Source organism: Ahaetulla prasina, chromosome 2 (assembly GCF_028640845.1).
Source record: "Ahaetulla prasina isolate Xishuangbanna chromosome 2, ASM2864084v1, whole genome shotgun sequence".
In the NCBI taxonomy this organism is placed as follows: Eukaryota; Metazoa; Chordata; class Lepidosauria; order Squamata; family Colubridae; genus Ahaetulla; species Ahaetulla prasina.
In genome coordinates, this window is record NC_080540.1 from 85,301,048 (window position 1) to 85,320,231 (window position 19,184).

At 38.6% G+C, this 19,184-nt stretch overlaps 1 protein-coding gene across 1 annotated transcript in view; it reads right to left on the reverse strand.

Moving 5' to 3' along the window:
- The window catches only part of SGCD (sarcoglycan delta), a 520,002-nt gene that overhangs the window by 309,256 nt on the left and 191,562 nt on the right, over positions 1 to 19,184 (reverse strand). Inside the window, exon 3 of the mRNA XM_058165781.1 lies at positions 17,405 to 17,592. The gene's annotated coding sequence lies outside the window, so the exon portion shown is untranslated. The remainder of the gene's footprint in view (positions 1 to 17,404; positions 17,593 to 19,184) is intronic.

Genomic DNA, 19,184 nt, shown 5'->3' on the forward strand with positions numbered 1-19,184 from the left:
AGAAGCTATGTGTGGTGGCCACTCATGGACTCAGAGATTGCTGAGAGGGTGGGAAATGCCAGGCTTGCCAAGAGTCCAGACCTCTACCCCAACGGCCCCAGTCAGGAATGGGAAAAACCCCGAGGGCCCTGGTCAAGAATCCACATTGATTTTGCTGGCCCTTTCCATGGCCAAACTTTCCTAGTGGTTGTCGACGCATTCTCTAAATGGTTGGAGATCATACTCATGAAATCCACTATGGCCGAGGCAGTAATCGCAGCCCTGCGCCACCTATTCGCACCCCACGGGTTGCCTGACACTCTGGTGTCCGACAACGGCCGCACCACGGCAGCCCAGTTTGAAGAATACTTGGCAGAGGATGGCATCCAACATGCCCTCTCTGCGCCTTTCCACCCTGCGTCGAATGGCCTTGCAGAGCGTTCCGTCCGGAGCGCTAAGGAGGCATTGTCCAGGCTCAAGCCAGGTGACTGGCAAACAAAGATAGACTTCTTTCTGGCCGTTCAGCACAGAACCCCAAGCACTGCTACAGGCAGAAGCCCAGCCGAATTATTGATGGGACGGAAACTCCGGTGGCCACTTGACTGCTTGAATCCCCATTACACACCAGAGGGTTACAAGGGGAAATAGACAAAACAAGGGAATTGGGCATAGGCGACCAGTGTGGGCCCGCAACTATGGGGACGGCCCAAGTTGGCTCGCAGGGCAAATAATAAAAGCAACCGACCCAAAGTCATACTTGGTCGAATTACAAGACAACCAAGTATGGAGGCGCCACATAGATCAGATAAGGAGACGAATAACTGAACAAACCAAGCCACATGAAACAAATCATGACCACTCCTTATTTGAACCCACAGCTGACCATGACCCGGGGGAGGCGCAAGACTTAGCTGAGGTCCCGGAGGTCCAGCGACGCCATCAGGTTCCCGAGGGAAAACAGCAGGAAAATTACAAAGTAATCCAGGCCGGATGGCCAAGAAAAAGAGTCTGCAAATAATCCAGGGCCCGATGGCCTAGAGAAAGAGCTGGGAGGAGAAAACAGACCCTCCGAACAGCTCAAAACACCACCCAGGACTGAACCGCGCAGGTCTGAAAGAACTAGGAGACGCCCAGGTTATTTGCGTGACTACGTCGAAAAATAACATGTAAATAAAATGCAAATAGAGGCAAAGTGTTTTCTGGGAGGGGAGGAGTGTTATGTATTCTTGTATGTACCTTTAAATATTTGGGCGGGAAATCAGCACGTTGCTGATTGGACGAAGCCGCCAGTAGAACTGTATAAAAGGAGAGGTTTTCCCCCAGCCTGTTGCTGGGTTCACCATATATTAAAGAGCTGTTGTCACTACCCTGGTCTCCAGCCTCGTTACTTCCAGAACTTAACAATTATCATTGAGGCAATTCCACACTACATTAGAATATTGCTGAATGTAGATCTTAAACATGTTAGTGTCCACTCTTTGCTTCTCAATGTTTTTGTACATACTTATGAATGAAAAATAGTAGATAAACAATGCAAATTTTACTACAAAGCAAATTTAACAAAATTAAAAATCCAGAAAATAAAGAAAGAAAGAGGAAAAAGAAAAAGAAGATTGGGATTTTAATTTTCCTTTTACATCATCTTCTTTTTTTTTTTAAATTTATTGAATTTCCAAAAGTTAAAATACACAATTCAAAAAGCACAATATACAAAAATAAAATAAAATAGAATAGAATAGAATAGAATAGAATAGAATAGAATAGAATAGAATAGAATAGAATAGAATAGAATAGAATAGAATAGAATAGAATAGAATAAAATAGAATAGAATAGAATAGAATAGAATAGAATAGAATAGAATAGAATAGAATAGAATAGAATAGAATAGAATAGAATAGAATAGAATAGAATAGAATAGAATAGAATAGAACAGAATAGAATAGAATAGAATAGAATAGAATAGAATAGAATAGAATAGAATAGAATAGAATAGAATAGAATAGAATAGAATAGAATAGAATAGAATAGAATAGAATAGAATAGAATAGAATAGAATAGAATAGAATAGAATAGAATAGAATAGAATAGAATAGAATAGAATAGAATAGAATAGAATAGAATAGAATAGAATAGAATAGAATAGAATAGAATAGAATAGAATAGAATAGAATAGAATAGAATAGAATAGAATAGAATAGAATAGAATAGAATAGAATAGAATAGAATAGAATAGAATAGAATAGAATAGAATAGAATAGAATAGAATAGAATAGAATAGAATAGAATAGAATAGAATAGAATAGAATAGAATAGAATAGAATAGAATAGAATAGAATAGAATAGAATAGAATAGAATAGAATAGAATAGAATAGAATAGAATAGAATAGAATAGAATAGAATAGAATAGAATAGAATAGAATAGAATAGAATAGAATAGAATAGAATAGAATAGAATAGAATAGAATAGAATAGAATAGAATAGAATAGAATAGAATAGAATAGAATAGAATAGAATAGAATAGAATAGAATAGAATAGAATAGAATAGAATAGAATAGAATAGAATAGAATAGAATAGAATAGAATAGAATAGAATAGAATAGAATAGAATAGAATAGAATAGAATAGAATAGAATAGAATAGAATAGAATAGAATAGAATAGAATAGAATAGAATAGAATAGAATAGAATAGAATAGAATAGAATAGAATAGAATAGAATAGAATAGAATAGAATAGAATAGAATAGAATAGAATAGAATAGAATAGAATAGAATAGAATAGAATAGAATAGAATAGAATAGAATAGAATAGAATAGAATAGAATAGAATAGAATAGAATAGAATAGAATAGAATAGAATAGAATAGAATAGAATAGAATAGAATAGAATAGAATAGAATAGAATAGAATAGAATAGAATAGAATAGAATAGAATAGAATAGAATAGAATAGAATAGAATAGAATAGAATAGAATAGAATAGAATAGAATAGAATAGAATAGAATAGAATAGAATAGAATAGAATAGAATAGAATAGAATAGAATAGAATAGAATAGAATAGAATAGAATAGAATAGAATATTCTATGTGTTCAGCCTTTTATTGCTACAGCAACCAATCAGATGACTTTGAGAAGTTCATGCACAGTATTGCCTTCCCACTTAAGCTGCCTGGCAGCTAATACTCAAAGGAATACAATCATCCATACCGAAGGTAATATGTAACTTTTATGATTTATAGTAGCAATCATCAATAACCTGATTTGCCAAGACTGAAATCCCTTTTAAATCTAGGTAAAATAATTACTTTACTGATAAACTCCAGAATAATGCACTGCGTGTAACAGTTTCATTTTACCTGTCCCAAATTCCCATTATTCAATTTGTTTGGATTTTGCGAGGGGGCAAAGAATCAGTCAATTTCTTCACATCCTGTATAATTTTATATATTTGTACAAGCTATAGATACCTAATTGTTTTAATCTTTCCCCATAGGATGCTGTAATTGATCATTACTTTGGAAACCATTTTCTGCCTTTTTTTCAGTTTTAAGATTCTTTGAGAAGAGTACGAAGTGTGGTTAAATTGTAAAACTGGAAATGTTTTTTTTAAAATATATTTTTTCAATATTCCTTTTCATTACTTAGCATCCATCAAAAAGTTGATTTCCCCACCCCAAAAACAGAGATCAAGTTTGAAACTGGCCCAGATTTAGCTGCTATAGAAAAAACAATCCAGGAAAAATGTCCTGATGAATCATTATCATTGAGGCAATTCCACAGTACATTAGAATATTGCTGAATGTAGATCTTAAACATGTTAGTGTCCACTCTTTGCTTCTTAATGTTTTTGTACATACTTATGAATGAAAAATAGTAGATAAACAATGCAAATTTTACTACAAAGCAAATTTAACAAAATTAAAAATCCAGAAAATAAAGAAAGAAAAAAAGAGGAAAAAAGAAAAAGAAGATTGGGATTTTAATTTTCCCTTTTTGCGCATCATCTTCTTTTTTTTTTAAAAAAAATTTATTGAATTTCCAAAAGTTAAAATACACAATTCAAAAAAGCACAATATACAAAAATAAAATAAAATAAATAAAACAGACAAAGATAAACGCATCAAAATTACATTACTCATAACAGCTTTTCCTACATGGTATCTCTTACCATGTTTAATCTTTATATACAGATTCTACTTCTAAATATCTCTATAAACCAACATTCTTATTTAAATAATCTTAACCTCTATTCAGAATTCAGTCTCATGACAAAAATCTCGCTTAAGTTTTATGCTTACTCTCCAGAAATGCCATCTCTTCTATATTCAATAGTACTCAGTATCTTCCCTCTCCTTCATTTCCATCTATAATCTGTCAATTTCTGCACATTCATATATTGTTTTTATTATAATTTGATCTGGTGGGATATCCAGATGTTTCCAATTCTGTGCTATCACAATTCTACATGCCATCAATATGTGTAATATGATTTTTTTTTTTTACATTTATATCCCGCCCTTCTCTGAAGACTCAGGGCGGCTTACAGTGTATAAGGCAATAGTCTTGTATATTTACAAAGTCAACTTATTGCCCCCCCAACAATCTGGGTCCTCATTTTACCTACCTTATAAAGGATGGAAGGCTGAGTCAACCTTGAGCCGGGCTTGAACCTGCAGTAATTTATTTATTTATTTATTTTTCAAATTTATATACCGCCCTATCTCCCTAAGGACTCAGGGCGGTTCACAGGCAGTTAAAATACATATAAATACAGATTAAAAAACAACAATTAAAAAACTTATTCTATTGCCGAATTTAAAAAACAATATAAATAATAAAAAACCCCTTAAAACCAATAACTTTAAAATCTAATCCAGTCCGCAGATGAATAAGTGTTTTAAGCTCATGACGAAAGGTTCGGAGGTCCGGAAGTTGACGAAGTCCTGAGGAGTTCGTTCCAGAGGGTGGGAGCCCCACAGAAGGCCCTTCCTGGGTGTCGCCAGACGGCACTGCCTAGCTGACGGCACCCTGAGGAGTCCCTCTCTGTGAGGCGCAGGTCGGTGAGAGGTATTTGGTAGCAGTAGGCGGTCCCGTAAATAGCCCGGCCCTATGCCATGGAGCGCTTTAAAGATTGTCACCAACACCTTGAAGCGCACCTGGAAGGCCACAGGTAGCCAGTGCAGTCTGCGCAGGATAGGTGTAACACGGGAGCCCCGAGGGGCTCCCTCTATCACCCGCGCAGCCGCGTTCTGGACCAACTGAAGCCTCCGGATGCCCCTCAAGGGGAGCCCCATTTATTTATTTATTTATTTATTTAATCGTATTTATATACCGCCCTATCTCCCGAAGGACTCAGGGCGGTTTACAGGCACTTAAAAAACACATAAACACATAAATACAATATAAAAACAATTAAAAAACTTATTCTAAAAGCCCCAAAAATTAAAAATATAGAAATAAAACCCAATTTAAAACCCATAAATTTAAAATCTAGCTCAGTCCTGCGCAATTAAATAAGTGTGTTTTAAGCCCGCGGCGGAAGGTCTGAAGGTCCGCAAGCTGACGAAGTCCGGGGGATAGTTCGTTCCAGAGGGTGGGAGCCCCACAGAAGGCCCTTCCTGGGTGTCGCCAGACGGCACTGCCTAGCTGACGGCACCCTGAGGAGTCCCTCTCTGTGAGGCGCAGGTCGGTGAGAGGTATTTGGTAGCAGTAGGCGGTCCCGTAAATAGCCCGGCCCTATGCCATGGGCGCTTTAAAGATTGTCACCAACACCTTGAAGCGCACCGGAAGGCCACAGGTAGCCAGTGCAGTCTGCGCAGGATAGGTGTAACACGGGAGCCCGAGGGGCTCCTCTATCACCAGCGCAGCCGTTCTGGACCAACTGAAGCCTCCGGATGCCCCTCAAGGGAGCCCCATGTAGAGAGCATTGCAGTAATCCAGGCGAGACGTCACGAGGGCGTGAGTGACCGTGCATAAGGCATCCCGGTCTAGAAAGGCGCAACTGGCGCACCAGGCGAACCTGGTGAAAGCTCTCCTGGAGGCGGCCGTCAAATGGTCTTCAAAGACAGCCGTTCATCCAGGAGAACGCCCAGATTGCACCCTCTCCGCCGGGGCCAATGACTCGCCCCAACAGTCAGCCGAGGACTCAGCTGACTGTACCGGGATGCCGGCATCCACAGCCACTCAGTCTTGGAGGATTGAGCTTGAGCCTGTTTCTCCCCATCCAGACCCGTCGGCCTCCAAACACCGGGACAGCACTTGATAGCTTCATTGGGGTGGCCGGTGTGGAAAAGTACAGCTGGGTGTCATCAGCGTACAGCTGGTACCTCACACGAAGCCACTGATGATCTCACCCAGCGGCTTCATATAGATGTTGAACAGAAGGCGAGAGAATCGACCCTGCGGCACCCACAAGTGAGGCGCCTCGGGGCCGACCTCTGCCCCCTGTCAACACCGTCTGCGACGGTCGGAGAGATAGGAGGAGAACCACCGATAAGCGGTGCCTCCACTCCCAATCCCTCCAACGGCGCAGCAGGATACCATGGTCGATGGTATCGAAAGCCGCTGAGAGGTCTAATAGGACCAGGGCAGAGGAACAACCCCTATCCCTGGCCCTCAGAGATCATCCTGTGACCAAAGCCGTCTCCGTGCTGTAACGGGCGGAAACCGGACTGGAGCAGGTCTAGATAGACAGTTTCATCCAGGTGCAGAAACTGATATGCCACCATACTCTCTACAACCTTCGCCGGGCGAAGGTTGGAGACAGACGATAATTACCTAAGACAGCGGGTCAGGAGGGCTTCTTGAGGAGGGCCTCACCACCGCCTCTTTCAAGGCGGCGGAAGACTCCCTCCAACAAGGAGGCACTCGTAATCGCCTGGAGCCAGCCTCGTGTCACCTCCTGAGTGGCCAGCACCAGCCAGGAGGGCAGGGGTCCAGTAAACACATGGTGGCATTCAGCCTACCCAACAACCTGTCCATGTCCTCGGGAGCCACAGGGTCAAACTCATCCCAACAAATGTCACCAAGACCACCCTCAGACGCCTCATCTGAATCGCCGCAATTTTCCTCTAGACCGTCTTGAAGCTGAACGATTTTATCATATTGATAACCGTTAAACTCCTCAGCGTCCCTGCAGCGGGTCATCCCGCTCCCCTGGTGAAGGAGGAACGGGTCACCAAAAGGGCGGCTGGGCGGTTATCTGCCGGCGCAATGAGGGAGGCGTAGCAACGCCTCGCTTCCCTCAGTGCCACTAGGTAGGTCCTAGTATAGGACCTAACTAGTGTCCGATCAGCCTCTAAAGCGGCTAGACCTCCAGGAGCTCTCTAGGCGTCTTCTCCGGCGTTTCATCCCCTCAGCTCCTCGGAGAACCAAGGGCGGTTGGGATCTGCGCGGGTCAGAGGCCGCAGAGGCACGACACGGTCTAAAGCCCCAGCCGCAGCCCGTTGCCAGGCTGCGGCTGGTTCCTCTGCCGTGCCATGAGCCAGACCCTCAGGAAGTGGCCCAAGCTCCGTCCGGAACCTCTCCGGGTCCATCAGGCGCCTGGGGCGGAACCAACCTTGTGGTTCCGTCTCCCTGCGGTGGTGGGTGGCGGGCAGGAAGGCCAGGCGAAGGAGAGTGATCTGACCATGACAAAGGTTCTATGACTACATCTCTCAAATCCAGACCCTCCAACCACTGACCAGAGATAAAAATAAGATCCAGAGTGCCACCCCCGATGTGAGTGGGGCCATCAACTACTTGAGTCAGGTCCAAGGCCGTCATGGAAGCCATGAACTCCCGAGCCACTGTCGATGACGAGCCGGCAGATGGCAAGTTAAAGTCCCCCATGACTAAAAGTCTGGGGTCTCCACTGCCACCCGGCAAGCACCTCCAGGAGCTCGGGCAGGGCAGCTGTCACGCAGCAAGGAGCCAGGTGCGTGACCAGCAAGCCCATCTGACACCTATGACCCCATCTCACAAGAGGATTCACACCCGGCAATCTGAGGTACAGTGGTCTCCCTCGGCTCTAGACTCTCTTTAATAGCAACCGCCACCCCACCCCTACCCTGGGCCTCGGCTGATGGAATGCACGGAAACCCGGTGGGCACATTTCGACCAGGGCACGCCCCTTCAGTGCCCAACCAGGTCTCCGTAACGCCTATAAGATCCGGCGCCCCTGGATAAGATCGTGTATTAGGGGCCTTATTGGCCACGGACCGTGCGTTGCATAACATAAGGCGAAGGCCCAGGCTCTGAGGGTCTTGACCATCCGGGAGCAGGAAAAGTCAGAGGGATCGGGACGCGATCGCTTGCAGACATCGAGCGTGACCCCTAGACCGATACGATCCCCCTTCCGCCATATCTGCCTCCCACTTACCGTGCAAATGGAACCACCCTCACAAAGGAACACATTCCCCCCATAACCTCCGAACCCACTAAATAATCGCCACGAGCGCGAGACTGGTTTCCCTCGACGGGCTACCCCAACACCCGCCCTAACCCTCCCACCCCTTAAAATGCCCTATCTAAAAAACCCCAAAGGCTCTTTCTCTTCGCATGCCACCTCTGTGGGTCCCAAGACCCGTCATTGAGGCCGGCCCTTGGTAGTGAGACGGGCCATTCCTGCGAGGCGGGGGCACCTCGCAGGCGCAAGAGTTCATGTGCAGCGTAACGCATAGAAAAGTACGAATCGGTGAGGGTGCTAAGATGGTAACATCCCAGATGGTAAGACGTTAAAAGATGGATCCTCCAATGGATGTCCAGATGTCAAAGAGGACAAATAAAGCTGGAACCAGATAAAGATGATAAGCCCAGGCAAACAGGCCGGCAGCCTCCATGGTAAACCTATGGAAAATGTTTCTACAGAAGGTCTTAATCAGGTAGAAATGGCTGTCAGTCTGTTCATAGTCCATAGTCCAATCCAGTCCAGTCCACTCCAGTCCAGAAACCCGTGGGTATAAATACCTGACGACCCAGCTTCGATGGTCAAAAGTCCGGGGGGGGGGGAGGAAGGAAGGCCATACAGCAAAAGGCAGATGAACAAAGCACGATGTAATGTGCCAAAAGTTGCAGGCTACTGTGTTCTATATTGTATATTTTATTCCATTTTCCCTTCCAGAATGCCCAGTAGGAATAGTTCCTTTTACCCCCCTATTTTCTGCCCTGTTATTTCATCCAGCCAGATTTTTATCTTCCCCCAAAATTTCTTAATCTTAGGGCAGGTCCACCACATGTGGTAGAATGTCCCTTGTTTGTGACCAAATCTCCAACAATTCGGGGACCTATTCTGAAACATCCTGGCCAATCTCGCTGGTGGCAAATGCCATCTATAAAACATTTTGTACAGATTTTGCGCATCTTCTAATTTACAATATTTATAAACATTTGGACCCCTTAAAAGACAGACTGTAGATGTTTACATTTGTTGTACTGTATAATATATGCTTAGTGTGAGAAACATTATTGTTTAAATTTGATGATTATTTATTTTTCATATTTAGGAAAAAACCATATCTCCCACAGGGGGACTCTAGGTTGTGTACAATAAAATATTAAAAGTGCAAAAAACAATATATAAACTTCAGTTATGAATATATCCTTTAATTTTGACATTTCTGCAAGTTTAAGTTCCTAATCACATATTGTCAGAATTAAATCGTTCTTCCATGATTGGGCAAAATTTATTCTTGCTCCTGATTGTTTTACTTGCAAAGCAGGCTCTGAAGTGGCATTAATTCAAGTATCTTTTCCATTTAAAACCAAAATGTGGGTTATATCTGCTTATTAGACTTATATACTATATTTCAGGGTAACATATAAAGCACTCCATTTTCCAATTTCTCATTAAAACAATTTTTGAATAGGCTGGGCAGACAAAGTATAACTGACCAAAGTCAGCTAGTTACTTTTCATGACTAAGAATGTAAGGTCTACTTTTCGCTGTTGTAGTTCAAGATCTTACTACACCACTCTCAAACTATAACTGGTTCCTGGCTCACCAGTTCATTAAGTCACCAAATTAATGCAGTTGTAATAGTTCAGTAATTTATTTATTATTATGCCATTTTAGTGTACTCATATAAATTTTTTCCTTATTTGAATTCCTGTAAAAAGGTAATCAGAAATTGATTTTGGAAGTTTTCAGCTAAAAAGCCATTTCCAGGATTTCTGCATTGTTTCTTTTCTCATTTCACACGTATTTTAAATGTAGCATTACAATTGGAAGTAGGTCTGAACAGGATTGACTTTTATTGCTGCCTCAAACTGAACTTTTTAAAAGTCTTAGCACATCCCATCTTGATAATGATCATTCCAACTAGCACAGAAATATACAATCAAAAGAGGCTTCATATAGATTTTCACCTCTCTTATTATCTCTGGCATTTGAAAAGGCTAAACAAAGCAACAGTGACTTTTTCTTCCACAAGTTAGTGACAGTCAAACTTACAAAGTAACAGATGTCATTTAAACCAGTTAATTTTTTAATCTTTCACAACAAGCCAGATGCCTTATCTGCTTCATGGTTTCTAGGCAGCATATTTATTAATTCGCTAAATTTCACTATCCACTCTCTTAGAAGGTGAATATGTTATCCTATGAAGGTCTGGACTTATCCCTGTGGAACAGGGAAGCTGAATACTTTAATTCAAGTTTAATTGAATGGTTTATTTTATGAAAACATTTGAGCTGCCTATCATTACTTCTGCTGCTGAGTAACACATGTTAGAACTGATCTATTTTAGGTCTTTTGGCGGATCCACATTCAGTTGCTGCTCTTAGTGTAGCCAAATTTTGTTTTGTTTATAGAAGCAAACAACCCTTTGGGTTTAACAACCCAGAATTTTGTATGGCAGATGTAGATATGACGGTGGTAGATTTGCTTTGCTATGTCATGTCTTGCCTTCAATCTGTATTGTTCTAAGACACTAATAAATACTGCTACTATATTATAAAATGTCTATGCATAGTCATACCAATAAAATTTAGATAGCCTTCAGGCCCATAAGTATTTATTTCAACTGTTTACCTCTCACCTGTCAAGATAACAACTTCCTAGCAGCAATATAAAAATTATAAATAAAGACACAATATGGAAACTTTCTACTAGTCACATAACAGTAGATATCAGTCTAAGAATCTGCCATTCCCAGAAATGGAAGTAATATATCCAACCAAGCGGGCTTTTCCAGTAGTTATACTTTGCTTTCCTAGTTTCTCTTCAGGGAATCTTTCCCATGGAGAAATTTGTGGTAATTGCCCTGTGAGGTGGCATCCTTCCCACAGAAAAGTTTGTGGTAATGGGTCTTTGGGATGGGAGGAAATGTCCAACTGAGAAATCTTCATAGTGTGTTTTTTTTTTACTGTATTCCTGGATCTTCCAACAAATAAGTAGATTTCTTCATTAAAGTGCCATTTATATCTCACTAATATTTAATGCTTTAATAACACCACAGTGGTGATATAGATAATTAGGCAGTTTGCAAGGAACCTACAACCTGTAATGGGTTGATGATTATTTTTGTTATCCTTAAAACAGCAGGTTCATCCAGGGATACAGCCATTCACTTATGTAATTAAGTTTAGAGCCAATACACTATGTGTCAAACATTTTAATAACACTATGTTTTGCCATGAGCTGCCATTTTTGGAGATTATTGTGGGACAAATAAAAAAATCCTCTCTTTCACATTTTAATTTCAGAAATTAAACTTTTGAGAAAGACTTTTTTTGTTTAAAAGGACCTGACAGTCACAAAAACAGAAACACCTAACCCATGCTTTTATAAATTTTAAAAATGGCCCCAATAATGAAGCACCACAAAATGACTTTGTGGCATATTTGCCAAAATAACTCAGTTTTGTATAATCGTTTTTGATTTAAAAATATACAAGAAAATTAGTTGCCTTTGTATCACCCAATCATAATGCATTCTACAAACATCCACCTACACCATTCTATATTTGATGTATCTCATATGAAATGTTCTCTGTATACATGGATTTCATTCTAGCTGTCAGATTTATAAAGGTTTTATATTGCATGAAATTCTCTTTTTCACCTTTCAAGAGTTGCTTGCGAAAATACCAAGATTGCAGTACATCAAGCTATCTTCTAGAATTAAAACATATCTGGGAAAGATTTTTAGTATAGTGGCCAAACAACTACTTGATTATCATTACATAATTTATTGATGGGTATATTTTATGCTTACATTAGGATTGTATTTTTTTATTTTCAACAATGTATTCAACAAAAACCATTTTGCTGATCTTTTTGAGAACATTTTATGCATAGATATATTAATTATCAGACATTATACTTTACTGTATGACAAAGTGATGGATTGGGTGAAAGCTTTATCAGGACAATTTGATTGGAATACTATACGTTGCAAATACGACATGATGACAAGATTAAGCATGAAATCTGCTGAATTTGCAACTTGGTAAAGAAAGAATTAAGACCCATTATTTCAATGGTCAAGTCTAAATAATTTGACATATTATGAAACACTGTGAAATACTATGCTACACTGTGAAATAAAAATGAAATACCAATTTCATAATTTAATATTTTACTTGTGCAATAAATGCATATATTTTTAGCAGTGACGTGATTATATATGCAATACCATTCCATAGTATTTGATCAGGTCTTTAACAGTTCTTCAAGCAGAAGCAGAATGGTCATCATTCAGGGCTATTTTAATGGATCCTTTATGGATCAGGGAGTAAACTAGATGGTTTCTAAGATCCCACCAACTCTGTTACTTTATTGTGTGTAATAAGATCGGTAAAGTTGGAAGAAATCTTTTTTAATAAATATGACCTCCTCTATTTGGGAGCTTGATAAGCATTAAAATGGTTCTTTCCTTATAGAATCTAGCCTTAAATAAGTCAGACTGATTTCATTATCCAAGCAGTCATCAGAAAAATAAGGCTTCTTCCCATTACTATCAGTTGTCTATCAATTAATATCAAACTTTAACTTGTACTTGCCTCTCAATTTTGAGCTCAAGAGAGTCATTATTCCTGCCTCCCTACAAACATGAAGTTCTACTGTGGTTGAAAAATTAGAATGTTATACTATCATCACAGTTTTCATAGGAATTTATATGCGAAATAAGAAATTCTAACAGCCAACCTATTTGCATCAAAGGTTAAAGCATTTTGCAAAATAGATAAAAAGACAGCAGGTACTGATTTCTTATTTGGAGGGGGGAAAGCAGCAATTCCTTGTTAAAGTTAAAATATTCAAGAGCTGCCATAACTCAGAAGAAGGACATTGAATTATGATTTTTGTAAACTTCTATTAGTCAACTGGCAAAAGTGCTGATCAGGTTAATATTTTCCCTGTTCGCCTGCAGTATTCTGAGATCAGTGGGAAGGAAGACAAAGACATTCTAGAAACATTACAGATGGAAGCAGTAGTATTCAAGTTTCTTGGTACATGAACTTTGAACATTTCAGTGGATATTACAATGTAGAGATATTCCATATGCCATGGTTTGTAAAAAAACAACAACTTTCTTTCACAACCATAAGGAACCAATTAACATACTAGTTTTTACTACTATATATTCCAAATCTAAAAGTTAACTCCCTAATAAACCCATGAAAGAAGGAATCTAATCTACTGCTGTCAGTTCCCAACAAGGTACAATATCACTGATGTGATATCACCATTTCAAAAAAATTATACCCAAATTTATTATTTATTATGGAAATAAAATGCTTTCTTTAAAAAAAAATCCATAGGAAATCCCATAGCTAATGTTTTCATCTTTTAAAACAGCCTATGAATAGAAAGAATGTGAAAAAAGACAGCCAAAAGTAGTGGATAGCTTTTGCCTTTTATGATCAGTCATCAATAAGAGTAGTATTTAGTAGAGCAGCTATGAAGGCCTTGGAAAAGAGATTCAAATGCTGTGATATGTCTATGCTGGGAAAGATCAGAATGATGCTAGTCATGATACTCCCTATGACACTCTATGGAAGAAAAAGTTGGACTTTGAAGAAACAGGATAGGAAGAGCATTTGAACTTTGGTTTTGGAAAAGCCTCCTAAGAATACCATAGATCTGTGATGGTGAACATATGGCAAGCGTGCCAGAGGTGGCACATAGAGCCCTCTCTGTGGACATACATGCCATTGCTAGCTGGTCTTCACGGGTGCTGGAGCGCTGTAAAATGCCTGAAAACAGCCTAAAAACTGGCCTAAAAACAGTCCCCAAAACAGACAAAAACGGACAAAATACAAGCATGCGTGCACCAGCCAGCTGGTCTTCTGCTTTCCAGTGCTCCAGCATATGCGAAGACTAGCTGGCTGGCACACATGCATGTGCCAGAAACCTGAAGACTATTGGGCTGGCGTGCGCATGTGCACACACATGCACGAGTGTTCCAGTTTGGTACTCAGTGCTGAAAAGGTTCGCCATCACTGCCATAGCCAGTCAAGAAAACTAATCAAATTAATCTACAAACAAATCAACCCAGAGTTATCACTCAAGGTACAAATGATCAGGGCCAAATTTTCTTACTTCAGACAAATTGTGTGAAGCCCTAACTCTCTGGAGAAGGCCCTAATGCTGCAAAACGTGGAAAGAAAGATAAGAAGAGGATGACCAGCTGCAAGGTAGAGGTACTCAGTTAGAATGGTGATAAGAGCACCATTGCAAGATGTGAAATACCAACTTAAGGACATCATGGAGATAAATTATCTATTTGGTCACTAAGAGTAAACAATGACCTAATGGCACAAAATCAAAATCAAAAAGAAATCTTAGTTGCTAACACCTTTCCTTGGCATTTGACTTGGTTTGCTTTTCTTACTAATACTGTTTCTTTGCATGCTCCCTGGTTGGTGAATTTGCTTATGCATGTATGACTGAAAGTTATAATCAAAATAAACTTGGTAGATTATAATCTTAAATCAGATAAGCACTTCCATTTGTTCCAAGCAAAAGAATGCTAAGTGTTGTAGCCATTCCTTATTCCTGCTCTTAATCATTTTGATTGGCTTCTCTGTACCACTTCCAACTTTGCAGTATCCTTTTAAAGGTGATTAGAACTCTGTATAACATTCCAGCCAGAGTTTCATCACAGATTACTATAATGGCATTATTTCATCAGCAATTCAATCTTCAGTTCTCTTTGTAATGATTCAAAAGTGGGAGTTTGCCATTTTCACAATTTTTTGACACTTTCATAATTTTGTGACGCCAAGATCTCTTTCCAGGTCAATCATTACTATGTAAAATTTTATTGAAGTATAGGTAAAGAAAGAGGTGGTGTGCCACCATTCATTATTTTATACTTGTTTACCTTGCATATCTACCAATTTTCATTAATTCTCTTGGAATTACTCAGATTCTCCTTCTTGAGTTGACTCCTAACTGTAAACTTGGCCACTTCACTGATCAAGCCTACTTCATATTTACATACTTCATATGTAATGTAATTCATATTTACATTACAGTTTAAAAGAACCAATTTCTGGAGGAATCCCTCTTTGCATATCTCCTAAGTATGAGAATTGCCCTTTTATTCCTCTGCATGCTATTTTGTAACCAATTGCCAACTTATGAAATCACCTTTCCTCTTATCACACAGCTGCTCAGCTGAGTTTGCTCAGGAGCCTTTCTTGTAATATGGTATGAATATGCAGTGAATTAATATTTTATGATTTCTAATGTTGTGCTTTACATAGCCTAAATAACATAAGTGGGAAGAATAAATGTTGTTAAGTAAATTGACAATATTCCACTGATGAAAAGTAGAATTTCCTCGTGTTAGAATAGTGCAGCTTTCTAATGGATTTTCATCAGCAGCTGAATATTGGGAATACAAAATGACTTAATTTAAAATGTTTAACAAGAGTTTTGTAACAGATTTTTTAAAATCCTATTTAAGTTTTTTTCCCCAAAGAATACAAACAAAATGAAATCTATTTTAATGCACAATTTATGAGAGAGGAGCAATCTGTTATTCTCAGATGTCTGTTAAATAAAAAAGGAAGCCATCATAATAATTTGTCTCATTTATATAATTATAACATTACATCAGTGGTGGGTTTCTACCGGTTCGCCCTGATTTGGGCGAACAAGTAGCAGCGGCAGAAGGCTCTGCCCACCCACCTGGATGTTATCACGGACGCTCTGCGCATGAACTTTTCTTCATTTAAGCTTTATTCCTGAGGACTTCAAAGACATAACCATGAAGGTACCTTTGCCTTTTAGAAAAGTGTTGTTTTTAACATCCCAGTCTGATACTTCCTGATGAGCTTGTTTATTTATTATATTTTAAACCATCCAATAGTCAAATATTTCTAGGCAATTAACAACAAAGCACACCAAAAGAAGAAATCCAATTCAAATTAAAACATAAATCAAACCAAATAAATGCCACAGAAGCTAGGTAGCAGCAGCGAGGCCATCATGAAAATCTAATACAAACAAATTCAAATACGATTACAATATGACAAACGTGCTACTGGGGCTCTGGCTTTTCAAAACAGCTAAATTGGGTAGATGGTGCCATTTAATTGGGCAACAGGAAGGAAGAGGTATCATTTTTAGCCTTTCCCATTTAAAAACTTGGAGAAGTGTTAGAGCTGACACCACTGCCATCACAATTCACTTTAAACTATTGGATCACACCATGGGGACCACTCCAAACATAATCTTCAGGCAATTAAAAACTGAGAGATGAAATACATTTCTTCATAATGATCCCATATTTTTTCAGAGGGTTTTAAACATACTTATAAGATTTTTAATTACTTCTCTGCATCACATGGTGTATTTCTAGGGTTTGGTTATACATTTACAATGGTAGCACCACATGTCTTGTAAATAATTCATTTATATTATTCAGCAAAACACAGCTAGTTTTAGATAACAAATGACTAATTTGTTCTGTAGAAATAATATAATCCAAAGCAAAGATGTAGATCTGGCCTAACAGTGCAAATGTTAGAATAAGCAGCTTGCCTCTGCAATGTAATTTCCTGTTCCCCAAAACCATTAAACATAGCGTGCTTCTTTTCTTATCTCTTTCTGTCCAGTCAAGTTCTGTCTTACTTGATATGCCATTGCAAAGCTAGTAAAATCTCTCATATTTAAAACATAGCAGTAATGAAATAGAACAGGATATTTCATTCAAGGTCAAGAAGGAAATAAGATCAAGATAACAAGCTGTAACTGTGCTATGTTCTGACTTTCTTGCTTATAAATATTCAGAAAGCATTGGATATTTGTTTTTCTGGTTACAAATGCATGCTTGTAGCTGTTGCCTACCAATCAAATCAACAGATAATCTAATACAAGTACAGTGTATTAAGATATTGCTATATAAATGATTAATTAATAACAGCTATAAGCAAATGCTTAAGATTTTATCTCAAACAAAAAGCAAAGAGTTAATCCAAGCATAAGTGTATACCTTGGCAAGCCTGATGGTTCAGAGTTGTTGATCCAGATTTTGTTTTCAGAGCAACATTGGAGTGAAGACAAATGATGTTCCTCAGGTTACCGCCAATGAGAAATCAGTCTTGAGTGCCAGAAGCTTGATCTTCTGTGTTTACACACCCATGTGGCTTTGCCTGAGGGGGACTATAATTTCTTCTAATTCTTTAAGAGTCACAGAAGGGGAGGGAGGGAAAGAGAGAAATTCTAAAGTCATTTGTTTGGTTGATTCAGAATAAAACGTAAAAAGCATCTGATGGAATAAAATGTAACACGAAGAAAGAAAGCTTCTGATAGTTCATCATATATGACACAGTTTTCACAATAATCACTGAATTTAAGAATTCAGGTGCAGGACTATTAAATTTTTCTTTAATACTTTTTTCCCTGTGAGATAATTACAAAATGAACAGAAATGGAATCTGTTTTATTGTCATTTGAAATGACAAGTATAAATTGACATCAATACCAAACCTTCAAATAATACGTTCAAAACAAAAATGTATCGTTCAAATTACAGATTTAAAATTTAAAACCTAAATTGAACAATACACCTACAATTTCATGCCTTGCATGATATGATTGTTCTGATACTTTTTTCAATTAAGCATAGATAAGCACAATGCACTGGAGACATTCTGAGAGAAAGAGAGTCCCATGTGCAAAAGATACAAATGCAAATAAAAGGCAAGAGGTCATAATTTACAAAGGACAGAGAACTCCTCTTAGGCTATATGTAATTGCTGTGAAGTCATAAATATAAATTATTTCCAAAGTAAACTTCTTAAAATGCTCAAAGATCTCTTTACCATGTAATATATTGTAACCCATTGTTCATTATATGGCAGAAAAATAGTATTCCCAATGTTGGTAGCACCCAACTTCATAATTATTCATAAAACAGATATTTGCCTAGATCATAATGCTCGGATTTCACTTAAATTCCCAATTAAAAAGTTATTCCTTATAATAGCATTGATAAAAGCTTGAGTATTCTCTGCTTTGGAGAGAATTGGCTTAGTTCACTCTGATCTATGATTAGTTCTCAGAGAAGAACAAAGGATAAGATCTGCCCAATATTTGACTTTGATCTGCTTCAAGAGAACTTTGAACTGAAACCACATGTTTTTGAGATTGATTTGCAGAAAGATCTGAGGTTTTTGCCTACGCTGCTTATGTTGGGCTTGTTTGGAAAACCCTTGTCAGCCGCTAATTACTTTTGCCAATATTTTATCTCTTTCTTCTTCCAAGATATGAGGTCCTGCCATCATCACTGCTAGAAGGAAGATTGAATAGCGCTCCTCTGAAGAGTGTCTCTGTCGAACCCTGAGAGAATAAGTAGAATCAGCTTCATAATAGACTTCATTGTCTGTTCTAGGGTGAGGATGTACTCGTACCTCTACTAATTAGTTATCATGAAACCTTGAAGGAGAATTTTTTCTTCTTAGTTGAGAGCTAGTGTTAATCTCCAATTTTTTTTTTTGCTGAATTGCCATTGTAATCCGTTGTTTAATATAATAGTTTCCACTGTTTACTATGTTATATGAATTACCCAATCATGCAGATTTTGTGTTGGAGTATACACTGCAGTCTTTCTAAATAATTATATTGATTAATATGGTGATACAGCTAATTGTAGAATAATGGTGCAAATAACTAATGATAGAATTATAGTTAAAGCATTCTCCAATTATGCTTGTTAATGCAATTCAATTTTCTGAGTAAAACTAGGGAGTGTTTATGCATCAAAAGTTTTC